Source organism: Coptis chinensis, chromosome 8 (genome assembly GCF_015680905.1).
Source record: "Coptis chinensis isolate HL-2020 chromosome 8, ASM1568090v1, whole genome shotgun sequence".
In the NCBI taxonomy this organism is placed as follows: domain Eukaryota; kingdom Viridiplantae; phylum Streptophyta; class Magnoliopsida; order Ranunculales; family Ranunculaceae; genus Coptis; species Coptis chinensis.
Genome location: NC_141463.1, coordinates 67,649,657 through 67,673,851, shown reverse-complemented (window position 1 = coordinate 67,673,851; position 24,195 = coordinate 67,649,657). Strand labels below are relative to the sequence as shown.

At 37.8% G+C, this 24,195-nt stretch overlaps 1 pseudogene; it reads left to right on the top strand.

Annotated features, from left to right (window-relative positions):
* The first annotated feature begins 6,091 nt into the window (after positions 1-6,091).
* Positions 6,092-12,419, top strand: LOC147482574 (putative pectate lyase 4; annotated as a pseudogene).
* Positions 12,420-24,195: the final 11,776 nt, after the last annotated feature.

The window sequence follows — 24,195 nt, the reverse complement described above, 5'->3', positions numbered from 1 at the left end:
CTCTGAGGTCAGGCAAGAAAGTTGATAACAAGATTGTCTATGAACCCGGAAAAGATTCTGCGGAGCTTAAGGTAATTTATGTCCCCACCATCCCACCCAATTTTAACACTTCAGATATATCTAGTGTTGTGCCACCTGCTGAAGAAACTATTGTAAAAGAAGTTGAAGGAACTACTGTGGACGTAAGTAAGAAGAAGCCATCACGAGTAACTCCATCTGTCACTCCACTATCTGTTACCAAGCCAACCAAAGCCGAAAGAAGAGAACCGATATTGAAGAATCCGCCAGCACCGTTTCCTTCGAAAGTAGTGAATACCAGGAAGGATGACCAGTACAAGGAGATTTGCGATGTATTTCAGAATTTGCATATTAATATCCCATTTCTGACTGCCATCAAGCAAGTTCCCTCGTATGCCAAGTTCGTGAAAGATCTAGTGAAGAAGAAGACCAACATTCCGAAAGAAACTTTTATCGCTCAAAGATGTTCATCGTACCTACAGAATCTAGCGGTTGTGAAACTCAAAGATCCTGGAAGTCCAACTGTTACATGCAGAATTGGAGATTCTTTGGAGGAGCAAGCTTTATTAGATTTGGGTGCCAGTGTGAATATTCTACCATATTTCGTCTACGAGAAGTTGGGCTTGAAGGATCTAAAACCGACTGATGTTATTTTACAGTTCGCAGATAGATCAGTGAAGATACCTAGAAGAATCATTGAAGACGTCATAGTCAAGATCGAAGATTTCTATTATCCGGTTGATTTCTTAGTACTCGACACAGAACCTACATCTAGTAGGTAGATACCAATCATTCTAGGCAGACCATTCTTGGCCACTGCAAGTGCACTCATCAACTGTCAAAACGGTAATATGACGTTATCCTTTGGTAATATGAGAGTCGAGACCAATGTTTTTCATATGTTATAGCAACCACAGGAGGTGTGTGCTGTGAACGAGGTATGCATGATTGAAGCGTTAGCACAGGATTATCTGACTCATTCATATCCTGCTGACGAAGTTGTTGAAAGCTCGCATGACACTTCGCATCGAGGAACTTAGTGTTGAGGCAATCAATGCGATTTTGGATTCATCACCTGTCATGGATGACATCAAGTTCAAAGAAAAGTTTGAATCACCTATGCCTGATGGACCATCTAAAGAGCTTAAGAAGGAGCCGCCTAAGCAAGAATTGAAGCCTTTGCCGTCTACACTCAAGTATGTTTTCTTGGGAGATTTGGGAACCTACCCAGTAGTCATTGCATCAGATTTGATTGAGGAGCAGGAATCCAGGTTAGTAGCACTTTTAAAGGAACACAAGTCAGTTATAGGTTGGACAATTGATGATATCAAGGGGATCTGCCCTATGATAGTTCAACATAGGATTCATTTGGAAGAGGATTCCAAGACTTCTAAGCAACCACAGAGGAGGCTTATCTACCCTATTTCTGATAGTCAATAGGTTAGTCCAGTTCAAGTTGTGCCGAAGAAGTTTGGAACCACAGTAATCAAGAACAAGAACAATGAGTTGATTCCAACCAGGATTCAGACTGGATGGAGAGTTTGCATCGATTATAGGAAGTTGAATAGCACATCGAGGAAAGATCATTTTCCATTGCCTTTCATCAATCAGATGTTAGAAAGATTAGCTAGACAAGCTTACTACTGCTTTCTTGATGGTTACTCAGGATATTTTTAGATCCATATTCACCCTGAGGACCAAGAGAAGACCACATTCACATGCCCGTTTGAGGATTGTCTACACCATCTCTTCTTACTCCTTAAAAGTTGTTGCGATACCAACTTAGTTCTGAACTGGGAAAAGTGCCACTTCATGGTAAAGGAAGGGATAGTGCTGGGTCACCAAGTTTCAAAGGAAGGAAGTAAGCTAGGTTGCTGTAAGAATTGCCATTCTGAAACTTGTCCTGGGTTACAGCCATTAAGAGAAAATTGTTGGTACAAGGTATACTTTTGTCAATCACATGCTGAGAGATCGAAAGAATTCCTAAAAGGGAACCTAGTGGGTGGGAATACTAGTCTTGAGGATCTGACTATAAAGGACTCAAAAAGTCTTGAGAATCGACTTTAAAAGACTCACATTACGTCTTGGGGATCTGACGTAAAAAGACCTAAAAGTTTGTTTCTTGAACTAATTCTGATATTCGGCATCAATGGTAATATCCTACCTTTTTCTCATCCATGTCATTTACTTCTTTATACATTGAGGTCAATGCATGTATAAGTAGGGGGAGGGTGTACTTGAGAAATGAATTTCGAAAATTAGTTTTCAAAAACAAAAATAATTTTGTTTCTATATCAATAGCATGAGAAAAATGAATTTTAATGATGAGTCTGGGATATATATTCTATACTGCTTAGTGTTGAGTTTGATAGATAGTTGATATTATTGATTTCATTACCGCTTAAACTATTTATTATGCTTGGACATAGTTCTTGTTGATAGAATTTTTTATCAAGGCACCACCATAATACTTGGTCAATTTTGTGTACTTTTGTTAGAAGAGAGATTTAAACCCCTAGTAAACTAGAAGTAGAATTTTTAGACTTAGCCCGTGAGACTTGAGCTTTATACCCATTATTTGGAGAGTTCTTACGAAAAATCCGAGTCTTAGTGACTCAACATCTTTCAGTTCTTTATGTCCTTGTAATATAGTCTCATTATTTGTTGATTTGGTTAATCACAAAGTGACATCAACTGGGGAGATAGCCATTAGGTCTTGTAGTCTATTCGAAACAGAGTATCATACTGATAAGTCAAGTAGTGAACCTATTCAGCCTTTATCCCACCTAGTAGGACCATCATGTTAAACCCTTTTGAGCCTTACAATAAGCCATTTTCTTTTATAAAACCATTTACTCTTTACCCAACTCCAGACAAGGAGTATAGCCAAAATCTTTATCAGCCATACCCATATGTTTATGAGAATACGAGGGGCACAAAGTGGAAGAAATAGCACAAAAGGAAGATTACAAGGAAATACCAGAGAGATACAATGAAGACCATCATTCTGTTATAAGTGAAAGAAGCTAGTGGAAAACAAGCATATCCAGTACTAATCAAGGATATACCACTGAGCTAAAGAAAAATAATAATAATAAAAAAAAAAAAGAAGAAGAAGAAGAAGAAGTTGAACATAATGGATGGAAAAGCTAAGAGAAAGGAAGAATTTTCTCTGCAATACAGAATTTGAAGAAATCTTCCAAATAATGAAGCAAAACCCTTAATGTTTTTCAGAAACAACATTTGAATCCTTTTTACCTTTCCTTCATAAACCAATACCCAAGCCAAGTTACAACCCATGACTTATCACTACAGTATGGTAGGAAGTCTAGAATAGGTGATAGGATGCTAAAGTGAAATACCCGACGCTTCATATGTGATTGACATTCTTTCCATGAGACTACTTTCATCCAAAAGTCTGTTTTTCAAGGTAGTATATATGTGGGATGTTCGTATTAATTATTCTTTTCCCCACATACATGAGGTAAAATAGTAGACCATCTTTTGAGAGATTTTTTTTTTTTGAGAGTATGACCGGTGAGGATTGAAAGTTGAGATTATCTACCTATAGTAAACTAGGGATTTCGTTTCTTGGATAGGAGAGTATAGGAGATTGACTAAGTACACACAGAAGCCTTGATTGAGAATTTTGTCAATTTTTACTATCTCCCATCATAATTTATGAGTCTTTGCAGCAATGTAGTTAGCAATGGAGACTGTCTATTGGAGTAAGCACTAAGTGGGTAAGGAATTTTTCTCTCTGAAAAATACTATCATTCTTGAACATGCTATTGATTGATTTTGTGGGTATATCACCTAAAAACCCTCACGAGACTATAACTCGTCCTTTTTGGGGAACTTAAAGGTTTAAAGCCTTATTGCATATGGTAAATGCAATCGCGATACCTGAGAAAGTGAGTTAGGATTTTATTTTTGTTATTAGGATGTGATTTTGATCACTTATCTATTTTTTATCATATTTGCTAAGAGACTAGCAAAAGGCTAGTTGGGAGTTGTGATAAGTGCTCAAAAAGTGCTATTTAACCCTCGATTATGCCTCTTGTTTAGCCATCTTAGTGGACTAATAGTGTTTGTAAGTTATGTTTTATGATTCTACAGGTCAAAAAGAGAGTTTTGTGGAATATTAGAGAAAAAGGGGTAAAACAGAGCAATTCGGAGCATTAAGGATCACATGGGAAGCCCGTGGATAATTATGGAGAAGGCCAAGGAATTGGAGCTATTAAAGATGTGACTTGGACCTATTTTAAAGCCTATTTGGAAGCCCAAGGCCAAAGGATTCGTTACTTGGACCAAAGCCCGCAAAAGAGGATAGAAGGATAGAGCAGAAGAGACAAGATAGGCTTACGCGTCTGGGACGCATGGATCGAGGAAGCATTGATCGTGTCTGAGACACATGAATAGTGTGTCCAGACGCATGGATCGACACTGTAGCCAATTCCTTCTCAGTTTTGGAGACGAAGTTGGACTCTGAAAGAAGTCTATTTGTATTAGGAAACAAATGACGGTTTGGAATGCTTCTAGAGCTCATTGTAACCTCTATAAATAGAGGACCTAAGTGCCTCATATAATTTGCCAATTCACTTATATTCTTGTCTCCAGAACTTGAGGCAAAGAGAATAATAATAAAAGATCGGTTTTAACTAGCTGAGTCTTAATAAATTAGTCTTTCTACTCTTATATTCTTCGACTCTTCTTCTTCTCGTTCTTTGTGTTCTTCCTTCTTTATGGAAGGCTAATCTTCTCCTTCAAGGGAGGAGATGAAGCCGATGCTTAAGGTTTAATGATTCTTCTAGTTCATGGTGTTCTTCAATCAGGTTAGTTTTTTATGTTTTTAGTTATTAGTTCCATTGCCCATACCAGGGGATGGAAGTATAGAATAGGGTTTATGTTTTGCAATATTAATATCATGTTAGTGTTCTTTACTTTTCTTCTAGTAGTATAGTTCTTTAGAGTTAGAGAAGTATTCTTTGTGTTGCCTTAAAAGGGAAGTATTCTTTGTGTTTGCCTTAGAAGGGAAATATTATTTGTGTTTGCCTTAAGTGGTGATTCATTGAATGGCCACCCTATTAAGAAGTACTCCTTGATGTTGCTCTCGGTAATACATTGAATGGCTGCCCGAGCTTACATAAAAGGAAAGAAGATATTAATAGCATAAACATAAGAACAACCTTAAGTAGAGTTAATTGTTAACGATGTTTTGTCCAAGAGGGCATCGACACTCGCTCGATTGCCTAATTGTAGTCTACTTGTAAGAACAACCATGAAGCAGAAGGCCATAGATTAAAAGTATTGGTGGATTCTAATCTCTTGAATTCCCTCTCTTATAAATTCTCAATAGTTTAGTTAATTTAGTTTAGTTTAGCATTAGAATCTAAAATATCTACAATCATAGTTTTTAATTCCTTAAACCCCCTTTCCAGTCCTGTCCTTCACATAACATACACTTAAAAGTGGAACGATATCCTACTCATCCTTTACTTATTAAGGGATAATTAGGGTTTGATACGCTTCTGTTTTGTTCAACGACCATACACCATCTACATACACAAAACAGAGGCTGGTCAATGGGCACTAGTCTTTCTAGTCAGCAACATGATTGCATAACGTTTGAGCATCAGTATCGCATTGATATATATAATAGTGTAATAGATTTTCAGTTAATGGAGTTGAAAAGTAGATTCACCGAGGAAACATTAGAGCTTTTTACTCTTAGCTTTGCTTTGACCCCCTAAAGATGCTTTCAAATCATTTAGGATTGATGATATTTGCAGTCTTGCTGAGAGGTTTAACTTTCAAGATTTCAGTGATCAAGAGTTACTTATATTGAGAATTCAGTTGCAACATTATGAGATTGATGTTTGTCATAATTCAGTTTACTATAATGTCCACGATGTCTGAGCTGTGTAGAAGATTAGTTGAAACTGGAAAGTCGAAGTCCTACCACTTGATTGATAGATTGGTTCGTCTTGTACCTACTCTTCCCATACATACAACAACTACAAAAAGGGCGTTCTCAGCCATGAAACTTATCAAAACACAGCTTCAAAACAAGATGGAGGATGAGTTTCTTGCAGATTCAATGGTCATCTACATTGAAAGAGATTTTGCTAATGATATTGATATAGATTTGGTAATAGATGATTTTGACCCCCGCAAGACCCGTAAAATACCGTTTAAGTAGTTTTGCTTTTTAAATAGATTTATAGTCGAACTTGACCAGATATTTTGATGAATTAGTAAATATATTTGGCTACTTGTGAATTATGGTGTTTAAGTTGTTTTTTTTCGGAATGTGTCTATTATTTTTTTTTGTTTAAGACTCTGGCTATTGTTGTTTAGCCTGGAGAGAGTTGAAATGCTGGGTCTGCTCCTTCTTTTGATAATGAGTAATGTGAAGAATTCTGATTGTTGCTTTTAAAATCACTTTGGTCATGTGTTTTGGGTGTTTGCTGTTTTCATTGTTTTGGTGGTGGCGCGAAAAGGAAAACGGGTGTTGAATTCACAAGTCTTTATATATATATATATATACATACCCTCATCAATTGAGAAAGAGTTTTGAGAGTGTCCACGTGTCATGACTAATTAAGAAAAAAATAGGAGAAAAAAATAAGTTAAGAGACCCACGAAGTTATAACACTGCGAAAAGAGACCTAAAGAAAACTATAAAACCTCTTTTTCCCACCGAAACTCTTTCTTCTCCTCACTCATTCAAGGCAGTTCATATCTTTATCCTTAGATATATATTATAGTTATACCCTCACCAATCTATTTTTTGGGGCACTCGCAGAGACTCCAGTTTTTTCTAAATTTTATTACTAATTACGAAAAAGTAAGATATAAATAAGGAGACAATCCCATCTAGAATTTCATAGAGTCTCTAACTTTTCCTAAACACTATAGCTAATTACGAAAAAAACAAGCACATCTAGAGTTTTACAGAGTCTCCAACTTTTTCTAAACAATATAGCTAATTGCCTAATTACGAAAAAAATATGAGACAAAAAACTAAATTGCTAAAAATAATAGTTTCCACCGAAAACAATTTTCCTAATAAAACCCTTTCGATTTGATGTGACATCCACTGTGGGATTTAGACATTTATTCAAACTTAAGGATTCCAAAAATCACAATTCCGACAACAATAATTATGACATATTCAAATTAAATTTATGAATTTATAATTTTGTAAACACTATAATGTAATTTCCAATTTTATAAAACACACACACACACACATATACCAAACCAAAACAAATTACATGTGAAAAATTAAATTATACAAAAAATAACATCACAAAATATATAATAGAAAATAAAATAAAGTAAAATAAAATAACGGCAAACCAATAATGACAAATATTTTAAAATATATATAATACTGTATGAAACTAACGTCAAAGAACAATTAATGGGGAATTGAAAATTGGATGCAAATGTATTGTACTAACCTCAAATAATATTTAACGGGAAATTGAAAACTGGATGCAAATGCAAGCATTAAACTAATCTTAAAAAGTAATTAATAAAAATATGAATACAATTGTATTAAACTAACCTCAAAAGAATAATTAGCGGGAAATCAAAACTTGGATGCAAATACATTATACTAATATAAAAAAATAATTGTCAGGAAATCGGAAACTGGATGCAAATTCATTGAACTAACCTCACACAATAATTAACGGGAAATCAGAATCTAGATGCAAATGCAACCTTATCTAATAATAAATGAGAAATCAGAAACCGGATTCAAATGCATTAAACTAATCTCAGAGAGTAATTAACGGGAAATCGGAAACTGGATGCAAATGTATTGAACTGACCTCATAGAACAATTAACAAGAAATTGGAAATTGAATTAGATGCAAATATATTGAACTAATCGCAAAGAATAATTAACGAGAAATCAGAAACTGGATGTAACTGCATTGAACTAACCTCAAAAAATAAATAACGGAAATTGGAAAATGCAACTGCATTGAACTAACCTCAAAATATAGTTGGATTATATGTTATGGGAATGTCTCGATAAATATAGTTTTGCATTTAAAATGATATTTATCTTATCTCTTTCCGTATGGTTGGGAATTCCTTGCTGTTTAAGTAGCTTCAATATGAACTTCGTCTGATTAGGCAATCTCACAAAACTTCAATCAAACTTTTATTATTAAATAGCAAAATAAAGTTGAAGGGTTTTATCAAAGGTGAGTTCTTTTTTTTTAATCGAGCTAGAGTGAGATTTTCACGTTATAAGAAATTTGGATGAGTGATTAATATAATATTAATATATAATAGTTCTGCATAGTTGTAAATATTTTTTAGAATAATTAATATAACAACACCCGTTCGTAGATAATTTTTGAAGATTCCATATGTAGTGAGTCATGCATAATTTAAAGAATAATTAACGGGAAATCGGGAACTGGATAATCTTTGATGATCCCATATAATAAATCAAGCATAATTTATTTTTATGACATATTTGCAAGGACACTACAGATGGATTAGTAGAAGTTGGTATTATACATCACATTGGATAATTAAAAAGAAATCGAAAACTGGATTCAAATACATAACTGAGCTCAAAACGTAATTAACGGGAAATCGAAAACTTAATGCAAATGCAATAAACTAAACTCAAAAAGTAATTAACTAGAAATCGAAAACTGGATGCAACTGCAATAAACTAACATCAGAGAATAACTAACAGGAAATTAGAAATTTGATGCAAATCCTTGAAAAATATTTAACAAGAAATCAGAAACGGTATGCAAATGCATCAAACAAATCTCAAATAATAATTAACGGGAAATCGGAAACTAGATACAAATGCATTAAACTAACCTCATAAAATAATTAATAGAAAATAAAAAATCAAATGCAATTGCATTAAACTAACATCATAGAATAATTTGTGGGAAATTGGAAATTAAATGCAAATGCATGGAAATAACCTCAAAGAATAGTTAACGGGAAATCAGAAACCATATGTAATTGCATCGAACTAACCTCAAAGCATAAATAATCAGAAATTAGATGCAGATGTATTGAACTAACCTTAAAAAGTTATTAATGGAAAATCGAAAACTAGATGCAAATGCAATAAATTAATCTCAAAGACTAATTAATGAAACATCAAAAAATGGATGAAACTGCATGCACTGAACTAACCTAAGTGAATAATTAACGAGAAATTATAAGTTTGATGTAATTGCATTAAACTAACATCAAAAAATAATTAACGGGAAATTGAAAACTTGATGCAAATGCATTGAATTAACCTCAAAGAACAATTAACAGATAATCGAAAATTGGATGCAACTGCATTGAACTAACCTTAAAGAATAATTACGAAAAATCAGAAATTGGATGCAACTGCATTAAACTAAAATCAGAGATTAACTAACGAGAAATTATAAAGTTGATGCAATTCCACTGAACTAACTTCAAATAATAATTAACGAGAAATTGGAAAATGGATGTAACTACATTGAACTAACCTCAAAGAATAATTAATGGAAAATCAGAAACTTGATGCAAATGCATTGAACTAATAACCCTGAAACATATTTGTATTATATGTAGGGGGAATAAAATATCTCGATAAATATAGTTTTGCATTTTAAGTAGCGTTTATCATAATTCTTTTATTATGATTAGGAATGTCTTGTTATTCAAGTAGCTTCAATATTATCTTTGCCATATTGGGCATTCTCACAAAACTTCAATCAAACTTCTATTATTAAACCTAACAACAAAAAGAAGTCAATAAATTTTATTAAAGGTTTGGTGCTTCATTTTTATAGAGAGTGGTGCAAGAAATTTGAATGAGTGATTAATATAATTTTCATATCTCATAGCGCTGTATAGTTGATAATATTTTTTAGAATAATTTAATATAACGACACCCGTTCGTAGGACGGGTTCGAAAGCTAGTATGGGAGAATGGCAGTGACTTGTCTATGATATACTATCGATCGAAAAATCTTTCAGGAAAAGGAAGATAAATGCTATTGTAAGATATTGCTTGTTACTTAATTAGTAGTAGTTTAGTATTAATTATGTTACAAAAAGAAAAATTGAAAAAAAAAAAAAAATCTATTTGATTAAGAATTTATGTTGTCTCGAGAGTTTATTTACTTATTATATATGTGTAACTTATACTCATCTTATTAATTTCAATCGTGGTGTAATAATTGTAGTTGCGTACAAGACACTTTATGTTACTTCTTAAGAGTTCAAAAGTTTAATGGGTGTTAGTCTGAAAATATAATAATCATGAATAGTGTCTTGGGTTATTCAAAGTTAAGAAATGTAAAAAACCAGGGAGGTTAGTATTTCTAGAATTTGACTTATTGATTTTTATTTCCATTTTTTTTTGTTTATTATATTGATAATAAGTTAAACCTGCAGACTTTCTCGCTGAAATTAAATGAGATATATGTGTGTTTGCCAGTATCGTTGAGAGGATATACTAAACTATATAAAGACTTAATTAAAGGTCTTGTGTAGCATTTTCAGACACTTGGATTGCATTGTAAATTTTGCGCCTCAACCAGTCTTTCTATTGTGGAAATTACTGTAAATAAGAAGCCTTTGAATTTGCTCCTTTACATGCCATAGAGTAAGCTTGCAAGTAATTAAATGACTCTAATTAGAGAAATAATAAGATTTGCCTATAAGATGATAATATATTTTGCAACAAGTGTACATGCATTTAAAGTATGTTTTTTTTCGAAAATGTGGCCAATAGATTTGTTACGTTTTATTGCAATTGTATTGGAGTATACAAGATATATAATTAGCATACGTCAATACAACTATAAAATATAGATTAAATTAAATAAGATTGGCTCAAAAATAAAATTGGTAATGGTACAATAATGTTCTATAATGACGTGGAAAAGTATATTTTTGCGATGATATGAGTTGCAAATATCTTTTATTGCGAAACCTATGTACCTTATAAGCGACATGAATAGAATATTCACTTATGGTGTTTTTAAAATTTTTTGCGATAGTTCAAAACGATGTTAAAGAGCATCTTTCTGTTGTACTGTGTTTCGAAAGTTGTGATTTGAAAGTTTGCTTTAATTTTTATAGCCTATGGTGATACAAAAGTGTGAGTTAAAGGGGCCCACTAGTAGAAAAAAGGGTTTTTGTGACTGTTTTGAAATGTTTTTTTATGACTGTTGGATCTAGAACTGTCACAAATCCTTTTAGTTAGGAAAGGTCCATGTGTATTGAAGATTATTTGTGACTATTCTCCCAAAACAGTGAACTCCAAAAAAAAAATAACTACTTTAGATATAGAAACGCAGCCCACGTTCAGACTCCCGCTTCCTTCGAACACTCTTACCCTTGCCCTAACCTTCTCCCCATTCTTCTCTTTCTCCTCCATTTCGCTTTAAATTATTTATCTCTCTCATCCCCATTTCACACAATCCTTTATCTCGCTATTTGGATGCACCAACAGTTTTACCATTTAAGAAAAACTAATTAAAAGCCCCCGACACAGATTCTAGCTTGAGAGCTCTAGCTGCTCAAGCTGAAGGGTTTGGCCGGTTAGCTATCGGTGGTCATCATGGTCCTCTTTATCATGTCACTACTCTTGTAGGTCCTCACTTTCAATTCCCTGTTTTGATCAAAATTTTGGTTTAATTTATTAATATTATTTTGATTTTTTTGTTGGGTAAAAGATGAGCCTGGGTCGCTTCGTCAAGGGTGCCGCCAGAAAGAACCACTATGGATTGGCTTTGAAGTTTCTGGCACCATTCATTTTCTTCTTACTTGACTGTCTCATCCTTTAGGACGATTGATGGTCATGGCCAGCGGATAAAATTTATTGGAAAGGGTCTAAGGTTGAAGGAATGTGAACACGTTATAATATGCAATTTGGAGTTTGAGGGTGGTAGAGGGCCTGATGTTGATGGTATTCAAATTAAACACAAGTCAAGGAACATATGGATTGACAGATGCAGCTTGCGTGATTATGAAGATGGATCAATTGATATTACTAAAGAAAGCACATATATTACCATTTCTAGGTAAGGGAGGTTATCTGTTTGCTATTAGTTAAGATTTTTGTATGGGATTGACATAGTTTGATAGTCAGTTTTCTTTGCTTGAGGCTTCAGATGTCACTTCTCAGGACACAAGACGATGCTTATAGGAACAGACCACACTCACATTGGTGACATATGCATCAGGGTGACCATTCACCATTGCTTTTTTTGATGGTACACGACAGTGTGTGACACCCTCGTGTAAGATATGGGAAGGTTCATTTGTACAACAATTACACTAGGGATTGGGGCATATCGTCGTCGGCTTTGCCATACAAGAGAAGTTCTCCAACTTGGCTCAAAATCTCATCTTAAGATGTAAGCAGCAACAAACATAAACAACCACTCAAATCTAATTTAATATTTATTAACCATTTCATCACTACTGAGATTCACTCTCCTCTTCATTATGTTTTTAGGTTGAGGAGAACATCCGCAAGTTTGTTCGGAATTGAAAGGTTTACCTCCATCTCAAATTGATGTGATTCTTTGTGATTATCACGGTATCGCTCAGGTTAAATGTATCACTGGTAGCAAGATCTTGCGTATTTTCCAGGCCCACGGTATTTGTATGAACAGAAATCCTCACCTCTCAGATCCTAAATCCCGGTTCTCTCTCTCTCTCTCTCTCTGTTTTCTCTTTTTCCCCCCTCCTCTTTTCACTTTACACTGTTCCTTTTTATATCACCACCCCTCCCTTTTCAACCTTTGATCTCCCACCTATCCTTCGGTCCACCCTTGCACACCTGTCCTCTTAGGGTTCCGCGACCCCGCTTCGGTACCCCCCATTCCTTCCCCTTTAAGTTGCCTCTTCTTTGACTCTGACTGCACTTTTCTCACCTGCCTCTATACGACCTGTCCCCTTTCAGGGTGCCACGGTCACGATATGGTGCTTCGCGCCTCTACTTTCTTACTCTACTTCGGGCCAGCTGACATGCCACCTCGGTGGTCATAAAATAAGTTGATATAGATGCCCCCTCTGGGGTCGCGGATATACACAGATTCGCGGGCCGAGACTCAACAGCTGGTAGCCTACCGAGTTGTCTTGTCACCAATCCACCATTCAAACCCTTCAGACAACCACATTACCTCCTGCCTAGACCTCCAGGCCCTTGCCACGCGTCCCTAGGCACTTGCCCTGCGGCGCACGCCCAACTAGCCCTGTCTATTTGATTCTTACGATGCCACACGTTTCTCCCTAAATGGTCCCTTTTGCCACGTGCGTGCTCCCTTTTACCGCTTTGCCCTTGACTTATCAAATCCCGCCCAAACGCCCTCATTATGCACTCCTCCATCTTCACAACTTTTCATTTTTCTTTTCACATCCTACCTTCATTTTCTATCACACCCTTTTCCTTTCGTTTCCTTCCTTCCGTGCACCTTGCTTCTATCTTGCTCCCACCGGTGAAGCTACCCTTGCATCCTGCCTCCGCTCCACTTGGCGATTACTCTCCTTATCCAGGTTTGCGTCTACACCCCTTAGTCTCCTTTTTAGTGTAAGTTCGCTGGTCAAGTTTACATTTCTTTATTTTTTCTTTATTTTTTTTTTTTTTTTTGTTTTTCTATTTTTATCGATCTTTTTTCTTTTGTCTTTCATTCATTCTCCCCTTCGTTAGGTACCCATCATCACTCTTATCCCCCTTCTTCTCTATCCATTCCATTTTAGTACCATGTCTGGCTCCGATTCTGGTGGCTCCTCTGCTTCCAGATATGTGTCTTCGACCTCTCGATCAGCCGGCTCTTCCGCCGAATCTAGATCTCCTGGCCCCTCCGCAAACCAACCATGGTCCTTTTCCAATGAGTCAACCTATGCGGCCGTTGCCCCGTCGACCTCCGATAGGTCCTCCACGCTACCTCGCCCTCCATCTCACTATCGTAGACCAAATCTGGCCACTGTGCAGGCTACATACGACATCCCTGAGGACGTGGTCTTAGAATATGTGCCCGGGGTCACTCATTTTCCCCATCTAGTACCACCGCGGCCTGGGTTCTTGGTAGCAACCGTGGGGCAAATAGCGGCTGGTCTTCGCTTCCCTTTGTCTTTGTTAGATGTTGAAGTCTGCAACCACTTTAACATTCCACCGTGTCAGGGCATTGGTCACTTTTGGCGAATAATGTACGCTGCCAACCATTACAATACCACGAATACCCCACAAATTAGTCTGCAGGACATTACTTCCCATTATTTTATCAAGAAAAGCACCAAGTTTGGGAGTGTGGGGTATCAATCTTTCTACGTGCGTCCGCGGAAGAAGTCGTTTGTTATCCGCATCACCACCTCCGACAAGGTTTGGCATCACTATCCCTTATATGTGTATGGGAACTTCCTTTCCGCTGATCTTCCCCCTGAACTGTCCCTGAGGCACTCCCATTTTCTCCGCGGTGTGAGTGGAGTAGGTTGCTTTGTTTGTTTTATTTGTGGTCCTCACCTTGACATGTCTTTTCCTCTGCTTTTTAGGTTAGAATCCGGATTCTCACTCCCATATATACTCTGATGTTTTCTCTGAGATTTTCAACAGACTCCGTAGCCTTAGGGGACAACCAGTGTGACGTCCTAGGCATTGACCCCGACAAAGGGAGTCCACTCCTCCGGGACCCTTCCCTAAAGAACATTGGCCAATATCGCGACCCTCTATACCTTCTACCCCCGCCCAAAGAGAGGAAACCCAAACCATCTCCCCCCAAAAGACGGAGAGTAAAGGCCCCAGTCCATCGGTCATTCAGTTATACCATGAAGATCTCCCATAGCCAAGGTCTCGCCCGGAAGGCGCCTCTCAGACTTGTAAACCCTCAGTTGGCTCTTCCTCAATCCCCCTTGCTACAGTCCCCAGGTCTTATTCTTCCATAGCTGATTGGGAAGACGATTTTGCCCCCCTGCAGGACCTCCCGGCAATATGGATGTTACCAAGCTCAAGCTTTGGGAAAGTGACTTTGATGGTGAGGCGCCTAACAACACAACGGCTAAGGGCCCTCCTACCAAGAAGGCCAAGACCACCGCCCCTAGTGCCCACGCTCCTACCTCCCGACCAGCATCACTGCAGCCATCCTCCTGCCGTACTGGCAAAGAGGTGGTTCCCATTGGTCCCCTGCCCGCAGGGTCTGTAGAAATTTGGCATCCTCAGTTCAAGGCCAGAGACCGTGACGTCACCACTCGCGACTCAGCACTGGATAACCCTGCAGTGGCCGCGTCCCTCTTCTTCAGTTCCCATCTCCTTAGGGATCAAGTTTATGGGGATTTTGGTTCCTTCGCCTCCCACCGGGATACGATCTACACTGGCTGGGAAAGGGTATGCTCCCCATCCTTTTCCTTTCCTTCTTTGCTGCTTACTTTTTTCTAACTTTGCCTTTGTCTTCAGCTGAGCTTGGACGTGGGTTACGTGATTCGCGGTCTAACCAACACCCTGGACGCATTTGAGTCGGTGAAGGCTGAGATCCACGGGCCGGCGTGGTGGAAAGCAAAATATGCTCAAATGGAGAAGGAAAAGGATAGGGCTGTTGATAAGCACCCAAAACTATAATATTAAACCCCGAGAGACATAGCATTTTGGTCGATTATGTGTTTAATAATCATGTAATAATTATATTTTCGTACTTTTGCAGGTTTCCGCAATTAAAATAAATATAGTGATAAAACATGCATCGAAGTACGGGAATACAGGAATATTTGAAGTTTCCCGCTTAACCCCCGTGAAGCCCAACAAAGCCTGACTAGAGTTGAAGTTTCCAAAAGAACAAAACCAGTGCAGAACGGGTCCACATATAAAGAAGCAGCAAACTTCCGAAGCTCAAATCGGATAAATCTAGATGCCGACATTGGCTAGTGAAGCTGCCATAGCGACCCGGGCGACGAACTCTGCGCAAGGACAAAAAGTCATAAAAATGCCAAAATCGGCGCCGCCACTGGACACACTAAGTGGACCCACTCTGCGGGCCCAAAGGCATGACGAGTCAGCATAGGCAGGTGGCAAGTGATGGTCACAAATTTGTGCCACCTCGCAATGGGAAGGACACGTACCAATTCAATGTTTGAATTGAATTGAGCTAAAAGACAAAACCAAAACATAAAAGGACAAAACAAATTATAATAAGACAAAACTTTATAAATACGAAGTTTTGATCTTAACAATTTGAAAGAAACAAAACCTTTAAATGTTGGGACTTCACGTGAAGGGTCCCCAGCCTATATATATGTGAGGGGGGTCTTCATTATTCGGCCTTCAGCATATTCATGCTTTAGCTTCCGCCTAGTTAGTTTATTTCTTCAATTTCTTATATTACGTCATTTCCATTCCAAAGGCTTAAATCTTTTTAAGTTATTTTACCCTTAATAACAGTCATTTCTTTTCTAGTTTAATTCATGTCCTGCATTTATTTACTTAATGTATACAACAAGTTTTATTATTCCTTCTATGACCATGAGCTAATCCCCCCCTCAGGGGGAGGGTTATGCTGCTCGTGTTAAAATCCGGATTGACTCTTTAATATTCTAGAGTCACTACTTAGGAATTAGGCTTAGATTTGATATCCGGTCCCAAAATGACTGAGAATGTACAAAGTTGGACTTTGATGATGCTCGGACACGGTCTCGTCTTGCGACCTAAAATGTCTCCATGCCAGCGACTCTTTAGTGTCGAGCAACTCTCCAATTAAATCCGGTGATGTGAAATCGAGCCAGGAGCTGAAATAATATACCAGAGATGAGATATTATTGAAACTCCTTATGCTAGTGAAATGTGACCTAGAGATGTGGGCATGCACTAGGGATCAATACTCGACGTCGTCTCCGAAAACAAGACGAATTAGAGATGTAGTGATGTGGTAATATAAACTGTTGAAAAACGATTCTCGCATAAGTATGACTAACTCTTTCCCTGTTTCTCTATTTTTGTTTACCTACATATAATCGCCGTAGTAATTTACATTATTTGCATTACCGTTAATTTAATTAAAACCAACTAAAAAGAAACCTAAAAATCCTACTCACCAAAAGTTGTAATTCCAGTTGTGAACCTATCCGAGCCCTAAGGTTTAGACGATCCCTTACTCGACTTATCCTACCAAACCCACGTGAGTAAGGTAACTTGACTAAAACGTACGACTATACGGACGTTGGACTTTGGACTTTGGACTTGGGTCTTTGGACTTCGGACTTTGGACTGTGGACCTCGGACTTAAGAAAATAAGTAACTGAAAATCAATAAACGTATAAAGAGCGTGTTTATCAAATGGCGCCGCTGCACGCCGAAGGACTCTGGACTTAACGTAATAACTGGAATACATCCATAAAAAGCCCCTCACCTACCTCCTCATCTTTTTAATTTTCATTTCTGTTACAATACTAACGAGTTACGTAACAGTTTGCCTTAACTTTTTCTACTAACAAATATCTGTGAACCAAGTTTTGTTTATTTTCATTAGCACAGTCTAAGTACTCTGTAGGAATTTGAAGTACTGAACAGACAAAAGAGTCTCGGACGAGACTAAATTAGTAGCACGCGAGACTAACCTGGAGTATCAACACTCCGGTTTTGGTAGTCCACTTTCCTTTCCTTTTCGACTCTTTTGGGCTCTCTGGTCCTGTTTTTCTAGTAAGTGTGAGCTCGGGAGTTAGTCGATCGCTATACGAGGAATTGCGGGACGTCAGGTTTCAAACTCTTAAACTTCTCAAACTTTGTCGAGGATATTATTTGCTATAACCTGTTTTACCTCGTATATTTGTATGTTGGTGATAAAACATAAAAAGATAGTTTACCTACGAAATGAACGATAAAACTCAAAACGTAATTAAACTAAAACTATTTTATGTGCCTAATTTATCAAAGATTTCTACTCTCAATCCTATGAGATATAGTTGAGTAGAGTGATTCGTTCCACTCCTAGTCCTTCCGCATGCTGTGTTCTCTATGTATAAATAATCGGTCTTAAAGTCTAATGAGAGATTTACGAAATGGCAACTAGACTATGATACAACTACCCACAAGATGCAACTAGTCGACTATTAGAACAACTATGGGAATGCTACGTCGATTCTATGATAAGGAGTTAGAGGGGGATTGATTCCACCTTAACTCGACTTAATCCTACTAACGACAAATCGTCGTAATCCGAATTGAACTGCTTCACAGAACAATCTGGTTACTCCTAATCCCTAATTACACATAGCATTTCTACCAATTCATAACTAGCATGTGAACAATTACACCCATTCTCATGGTGAACTAATCGTTTCTAGAGTGGAAAGGAAATTACGACGACTCTACGATAATCGGAATCAAGCTTTCATCAAGACTTCTCAACCCCCTCTAATGGGGGTTTAGCCGAGAATCATCACGCTATCATTCCCAATGGAATTCAAACAAGACATGATATAAAGATTTGAACTTTACTTGTTTAAACTCAATTCCAAACTACTCATGCAATAATTGAATTAAACTAATAATGACAAATAATTGAATCTAAGAATTGAACTAAATAAGTAAATGGAAATGAAACTAGATTATGGAGAACTAATTAATTTATTTATCTAATGAATAGCAATAACAATAGTTTAATACTGAATTTATGGCAAGAATACAAACTAATTAATTAATCTAAAATTAGATCTAAAATAAGATATGAAAAACTAAATAATTAACTAATTGAAATTCTAAAACTAATTAATAGAGGCTAACTAATCTAGGTCTAACTATCTACCATTAACAAAGAGTCAAGCTCTTGTTTTTATACTTTCAGATCCAAAAATCGTGCATGGGCTTGGAGCCATGTTTTGGGCCAGAGAATCAAGCCCAAAACCAAATTCTTTCAGTCTAAAAAGGCCTCTTCAGCTGCAGTTGGCTTCAACAGACTTTTCGTCCACTTCTACTCATCTGATTGGGTCAAGGCTTAGACCATTGGAAAGCTCTTTCCGAGCCGGTCGTTTTGACATAAGGTAGGCCCAATTCCGAGGTCTGAGTCCAAAGATACGGCCTTCGGAAGTTCTGCTGACTTTGTGTGCTGTTTCTGCCCGCGTCGACTTTTCAGCTTTTGACCGGGCTTTAGAAAGGCTTTGTTTTCTTGAATCTTGGCCTTTAATCATGGAACTCCTTAGTAACCGACCTTTGCTCCTTTATCTCGCTAAAGTGGCACATTTTTGCACATAATGGACTGTGAAACCTGAAATGCATAAAAACACGTAATCAGTATTAACTTTTAATTATTACTCACATAATTGGTCTAAAAGTATGACTGTTACAGGGTTAAAACTACAGTTTTGGGCTCTTATCAAACCACCCCCAAACAGCATTTTGCTTGTCCTCAAGCAAAGATGAGAAATTAGAATAAGTGACCAAAAATGAAGTTCTATCTACTCGTTTATTTGAGTCGCGATTGCATTGACCATATGCAACAAGGCCTTAAACCACTAGGAATTCCCTAGTGGACGAAGTTATAACCCTCGTGAGAGTTTTCCAAATGAAGGTACTCACAAACTTCATCTATACTACAAGGACTAAGAAATAAAACTATGGTTTCCTTATTCATGCTCTAAATTAACTATACCTCTCACTAGCAATGCATATAGAGTAATCAAGTCGAAACCTAAGCTAATATATGCATAATAATCAATCATCTACAATAAACATATATACAATGAGTAATACTATGAAATGCCTAGCGGGTTAAGTTTCTGAAACTTCGGAATAAGCGTCCTTAAATAGGTTCTCACAATAATAGTCAAGATACAACACTCTGATTTTTCCACTCAAGTTTATTTACTCCGATTGTCGCAGATGGACACACTTTACCTTACAATCTCAATGACAACAAGGAAGTCGGAGTCGATCAAACACATCTGCCACTTACTATCACACTAACCTATTCCTAATTGAGTTAGATGTCTTTATTAGGTGTTGCGGGGATTAGGAGATGGTTTAAGAAGGAAGGAAATGGATATTCAAAAAGGACAAGTCTGAGATAATAGAGTCTTCATATTATGTAACTAGAGAAAACCTTGTTATTTACTTTTGCTTCTACACTTTGTTTCCATCCTTAGCCATATATATTTTTTTCTTTGGCTTTTGACTCCTTTTATTCTATTTTTTTGGAGTTTTTATTTTATTTCTATTTTTATTTTTCTTTTCTTTGGATGAAAACTTCTTTTCTTTATTTTCTGAAGCAATTAACTAACTTTTGTTTACACAGGTTTTTCTCTTCTTCTTTCTTCCTCATTCTATTCTCAGACTTATCTAAATTGGGTAGGTTGAATTTTTTTATTTTGTTTTGTTTTGTAACAGGTAAAGGATTTGTGGTTTATGAAAGGCTAAAGAAAGGCTCGAGAGGGGCTTACTAGCGGAAAATAATTCATAGGTTTGAATTTACGGCTATATCGATCCAAAGAAGGCCTAAATTCTTGCTTAGGATATGGCATAGTGATCAAGCAAATGGGCGTGTGATTTCTCTATCCGGTTTTACTTCTTCCTTATGTCATTTCTCAAATGTTTTAATTCATATAAGGCTTTAGGCGATATTCTCCACAGGATTTGTAGAATAAGTACTCTAGCCTAGATTTGAAAACTTACTTGCTAACAATCATGGATACTCATGTAATATATTTATAGATAGATGCAAATATTATTACCTACATATTAACCTAAGTTTCTAAAAATTATTCTAATGCAAACGCTACGTGAGACTTCTAGATTATTAAGAGCATAGAGAAGGAAAACAATACCAATATTCCTAAGTGTATAGCATGAACTTATTTATTTATATTTTTGAATTTTTGAAATTTTAACTAGAAAACAAATGCATATTATATATATTTATATCCTAATAGATGCCTTAATTACACGTGTTTCTATGCCCCCCCCCCAAACAAGAAGTATGCTTTGTCCTCAAAGTATTTTAAATAAAGAGGGTAGGAAAAATACCATTGAAACACGTGAAATTCAGGAACATCTGCAAAACAAAGTTAGAACGTACTAATATAGGAAATAAAAACTGACTCAACTCTATAAGAGTTCCACCCATTATGGGGTTAACAAGAATCAAATTGCTTGGGACATAAGCAGACACTAACTAGAATTAAAACTGACCTTATCTCCCGCTTTATTCATTATCATCCTCCTCATCATCTTCTTCTATAAAGAAGTGAGGTTCCTTCGCGTCCTGCCATGCCATGATAATTTGCCAGGCTTTCCGCCATTTATCATCTATTATTGCTAACCTATTAAAGCCACTTGATCCGGACGGGTGTAGGGTGCAACCCGATGAGGTTGTATCCTCCACCCTTTGCCAAGTCATTGCACGGAAAGATCGAATAATACTATTGGTGGGTCGTACAGTGTCGACCGTAATCCAATCCGTGAAACGTGTACAAAAAACAGGAAAGAAACATAACATAATACGGGAAATTAGAACAGATGTAAGAAGATACTTATCCCTCATGCTATGGGCTCGTGCTAAACTAGACATCAAGGTTCGGGGAAGGTCATGGCACATACGTCCCGTGGCTAAAGCAAGGAAGATGCTGCAAGTGGCATCATTCACAGAAGAAAAACGCCATTCCCCTAAAATATTTAGCATGATCCAAAACATAACAGTTCCTATGTTCATGGACAGGCTACCAAAGGCGATGTTATATTCCCCTTGGTCCTCGATACGGAAAATGCCTGCCCCATAGGACTCATGCAAAAACTCATAAGTGTAGACATACATATTATCTACCCAATAGCACCATGGGTCTTGTATTTCAGCGGGCATAGCAAGTCCAAGAACAAATGCTAGCAAGAACCTGGTAATTTCCATTGGTTCATCATCAATGTTGATGGAGAACACTGGTCTCTCAAAGAAAATGTAGTTATCGTAAAAATAAGATGCTAGTGTTGGAGAATAAAGTGCATCAGGTCTTACCATAAGCGGTTCCGGCCCTCGTATGTGATAAACCTCATGAAACCAAGCACCATAAGTAGTGCTTTGGAACAAATCTTCGAAAGACTGTTCCGGTATCAATGTAGGAGATGTCATCTCAAAATTACGCTCTGGAATAGCTGCGAATGACCCGGGAACAACCCACAGAAAACTGGAATTTTTCTGGTCCACGAAAGTCGGGCGCGAGTGCGCTCCACTTGAAGCGAAGTCTCTCGATGAATTTGGAATTCTAGTGTTTGAGCGCGAGTTGCGCTCAACTTGGGTGCGAGTGTGCTCTGTACAAAATTTTGACAAATGTGTAGGGCGCGAGTGCGCTCCTCTGGGGCGCAGGTGCGCTCCGAGGTGCTGAAGATAAAAAAATGAGACGAAACGTGGGAAACGTGGGAGTGAAAGGTGAGTGATAGAAGTTAGGTGTAGTGTGGGTTGTGAGTGTAGAATGAATGAAGTTTATATAGGTTTTAAGTTGCTAAAACGGATCGGGAAGTTGCTAAAAAGTTTTTACGGCAGTTTCCGGAAATACTAAAATTTCCAAACCCGAAAACGGAAACAACTCATTTTCTTGATTCTAAAACAAACTTAGTATCTTTTAGGTTGAATTTAGGATATAATCTACCTATTTTATCGAGATTTCATCCTACCATGATATTTATTCATAGATATGCCTAATCGGCCATATTTTCACCCTAACTCCGCAATAACTTCTAAAACGAGAGTCATATAAAAATCATGCTGGAATAGATAACACCACCCCCAAACAATTTGGGAAGGTGGGATCAATATTAAACAACCACGCACAATGAAAATAACCTCATTATATTAAAATTTTCATTCGAAGTACATTTCACTACAAATTCAAATTACGGAATTAAAACTTACATTAAAATAACTAACAATAATAAAACTACAAATAAAAAACATCAAACTATACTATCCCTAACCACGCCGGTGCGGTAGCGGAGGCACACACGCTTCGAGGAGATGGCTCCCGAGCTCCGATGGGCCAGCACCATTAAATCTTTCGGCGACGCGGCCTTCGTGCCTCGATGGTGTGTCCTCGGAAGGAGAATCCCCGAGGTGGGGGAAGCGTGCAAACATATCGGCCGGCGCGGGCTTCTTCTAGCTCGATCCTCATCTGTTCCCACCACTCATCCTCTCGCTGGGTACGGATCTCGAAGTTATGGTGGATAGTAGCCTGTCGAGTCAGGAGGTCTTCGCAGATAGTGTTGAGTGAACGCATGCCACGATGAATCACAGCCATGCGTTCTGCATCTGACCAACACCTCTCCAAGGCATCAGCATCAAAACAAGTCAAGTCCTCCTCATCCTCCGAGGCATTCTCATTTCCACCATCCTCCTCATCCTCTTCCCTATCCTCAGGCAACCTCCAAACTCGTTGGACACAATCCTTATAGATCGAGGATTTGGTGCGGGGTGAGGTAAATCCTATCGAGACGGAGGCTGCTCAACTTCAAAGATGATCTTGGTTATCAACACGGGGAGAGGTGCTATAGACTTTCCTACTCCCCTAATCATGTTAAGCATAAACTCCAAGATACAAAACTTCGTATTCTGCTCTGGAGTATCCATAAAATGTGGAGGCGGTTCGGGCCGATGTCGTTGACCTTCTCCTTTCCTAGGGCGTTCCGACTAATCCATCGAAATGCGGCCGGCCCGGTTGGTTTGGTTCTAAGGGATGCTGGCGAACACAATGCGAAGCTTCGCATTGTAGTTCCCTTCGATAATCGCACATTCATCAACGGCTCTACCCCATTATATTGGGACTCTGTAGCGTGGCATCGGATGGATTCTAGGCGGAATGCCTAAAATCTCGACCAACAACCCAGTGATTACTTTTTTCCCTCTTACGCCACCATAACAAAATTCTACTCCCCTCCAACTCTCTCGTGTTGTAGAACCGTCGGACTAAGTCTTCGTGGTAAAAGGCTTCAGTCGAGTACCACAAGCTATTCCAATCTCTACTAATCATTTCGTCACCGTAAAACGGCGCGAAGTGGTCGCCAGTAAATGCTTGCTCCGGCAAAATTCGATGTTGTTGAGCCATTGGAGTGTTTGGAATGTAGTGGGGGTTTAAATGGGATGTGGGGTTGGAATTTAAGTCAACCGAATGAAACAAACAATGGTGGTGGCGGTGGTGGTGGCGGACGGACTTGAATTTTGTAATTTT